The sequence below is a fragment of the Scomber scombrus genome, chromosome 10 (assembly GCF_963691925.1).
Source record: "Scomber scombrus chromosome 10, fScoSco1.1, whole genome shotgun sequence".
In the NCBI taxonomy this organism is placed as follows: domain Eukaryota; kingdom Metazoa; phylum Chordata; class Actinopteri; order Scombriformes; family Scombridae; genus Scomber; species Scomber scombrus.
In genome coordinates this window covers 31327919-31330775 of record NC_084979.1, presented here as the reverse complement: position 1 = coordinate 31330775, position 2857 = coordinate 31327919, and positions in this window count along the sequence as shown.

Below are 2857 nucleotides of genomic sequence, written 5' to 3'. Positions count from 1 at the left end.
TGTGGAGCAGTTCAATATTTGTGTAGAATGATTTAATAATTGTGTATCTGACATAATAAACGCTGTCAGGATTATCAGGCTGCACCCTGCAGAACATCGCTATGGCAACAGCAGCTGGCAGTGATTGATCACATCTGATAACGTTTGCTTCAGACTCTCACGCTGTAAACATCTCTGCCTTCCTGCGGACTTTTAGACGTCTGATAGAAACTGTCCGACTTGCAGATTTTGAGCCACTTCCTCTTCCTGCTGCTGCTGCTACTTCCTCATGTGGAGCCGCAGTTCATCTTCAAACAGAGGAGGAGAGTTTACCGCCTGACTTCTTGGAAATTTGCATAAAGTGAGGAGGAAACGGTCAGAAGGAGGAATCGCTCTTTAAGTCACGACTCTGAAAAGTTTTCTTAACTTCCTGAAACCTGAAGCCTTCGTTTGTTCTGCTTATTTAACCTTTGTGTCGTCCTCCCGGGTCAAATTCACCCCGTCTGTTTTAACTGTTTCTTCTTTCCTCCCTTCCTTCCTTCCTTCCGTCTGTCCTTCCTCCATCCCTCCTTCTCTCTTTCTTTCCTCCCTTTCTCTTTAGTCCCTTCCTTCTTTCCTTCCTCCATCCCCCTTTCTTCCTTGCTTCTGTCCTTCCTGCCTCCCTCCCTCCTTCTTTCCTTCCCTCCTTCCTTTCCTTCCTTCCTTTCCTTCCTCCTCCCTCCTTCTCTCTTTCTTTCCTCCCCCTACCTTCCTCCCTTCCTTCTGTCTGTCCTGCCTCCCTCCCTCCTTCTTTCCTTCCCTCCTTCCTTCTTTCCTTCCTCCCTCCCTCCATCCTTTCCTTCCTTCTTCCCTTGACTCGAGGACAACAGGAGGGTTAATTTCTCCTACATATTTGGGATTAGTAGGAAAACTAAGCATCGTCTTTGAACAGGAAGTCGTTTTTGAAATACATAATGTCCTCATATAGGGACACTGGACAAAGTTCAGCAGTTTGAAGTATAAAAGTTCAGCGAAACCAAAATGGAATGTCTCCATGTGAGGAAACAGGAAGTTAAAGCTTCATTTATGAGCTTCCTTTTTCTTTCTCTTTATTTATTTCTTTCTTTCTCTTCTTCCTCCTCTTTCTTTCTTTCTTTCCTCCTCTCTTTCTTTCCTCCTCTCTTTCTTTCTCCTCTTCCTCCTCTTTCTTTCTTTCTTTCTTTCTTTGTCTCTCCTCCAACTTCTTGTTCTTTCCTTCATTCTTTCCTCCTACTTTTATTTCTTTCTTTCTCTTCTTCCTCCTCTTCCCTCCGTCCTTCCTTTCTTTTTTTGCAGGAGGTTAAAGCTTCAATGATTAGATTATATCTGCAAAAGAACAAAGCAGAGGATGAACTTTCTTCTTCTTTTCTTCACCTCGGTCATAAAGAGCATTTTATAATCCTGCAACACTGTTTGGTTTAAGAGTCTGTTTACAAACACACAGCAGCTGAACTCCTGCAGAGACTTTATGAATCATCCTTTCATAACAACATCATGTTAATACTGGATAACATCATCATCTCTCATCAGAATAACTGTTACCATCAAACTGTAGATTCAGAGTAGATTCACTCATCCAATAAGATTCATTCAATAAGATCAGGCTGAAGCTTCTATCCATCTATCCATCTATCCATCCATCCCCCTCTCTCTCTTTCTCTCCCTCTCTCTCTCCATCCATCCATATCCATCCATTTCTCCCTCTCTCTCTCTCTCCCTCCCTCTCTCCATCCATCCCTCTCTCTCTCTCCATCCATCCATCCCTCTCTCTCTCCATCCATCCATCCACCCCCCCCTCTCTCTCTCTCTCTCAATCTGTCTCTCCATCACTCCATCCCTCCCTCTCTCTCTATCCATCCATCCCTCTCTCTCCATCCATCCATCCATCCCTCTCTCTCCATCCATCCATCCCTCTCTCTCTCTCTCTCTCCATCCATCTCCCCCCCTCTCTCTCAATCTCTCTCTCCATCACTCCATCCCTCCCTCTCTATCCATCCATCCATCCATCCCTCTCTTTCTCTCTATCCATCCCTCTCTCTCTCATTCATCCATCCGTCCATCCATCCCTTTCTCTCTATCTCTCTCTCTCTCTGTCTCTGAAGGGACCTGACTAATACCTGGACATCACTGCAGTGCCCAGCAGATAAATACTGACCACCATTACAGCACTGTGCTAATACCTGGCAGACCTTTAAAAAGGGACGTGACTAACACCTGAAAACGACCACCTTTATCAATGAAACCACCTCAACACAAGGACCCTGACTAACACCTGGCAGCTGGGCTGGAAGCTCATGACTTAACACAACTAACATGAACTGGAAATAATAAAAAAAATAATAAAACACAAAGAGAATGTAGGTCAGCGTTGATTTCCAGGAAAATGTCTGGAGAGGGTGTGACTAATACCTGGAAATGACTGGGTTGTATAAACTTTAATGTGATTAGAGCAGGATGACTAACACCTGGAAAAACTGGAACTTATAACTTATAACAACTTAATTAAAACCTGACAGAGGCTGAAGGATCTGAGTATCACCTGGTGTATTAGAGGCTTAACTCCAACATAAACTGAAATGAAAATGTCAAAGGGTCACAGCTATTACCTGGAGTTAAAGAATTAATTTTGACATCCAGGAGACTGTTTGGAGGGCTGTGACTAATATCTGGCTTTATCTTAAAATCAGACCAGGATTAGAGGGTTCAGACTAACACCTGCAAAAAACTGGATCTCTGATAATAACAGGTGTTGAGTGGAGGGATCTGGCTAATACTTGGGTTTGATTAAAGGGATTTAAGTTAAATTAAACTTAATACCTGGCTTTAGATGGAAGAGATTACGGATTTTAGGCTCCTGCTT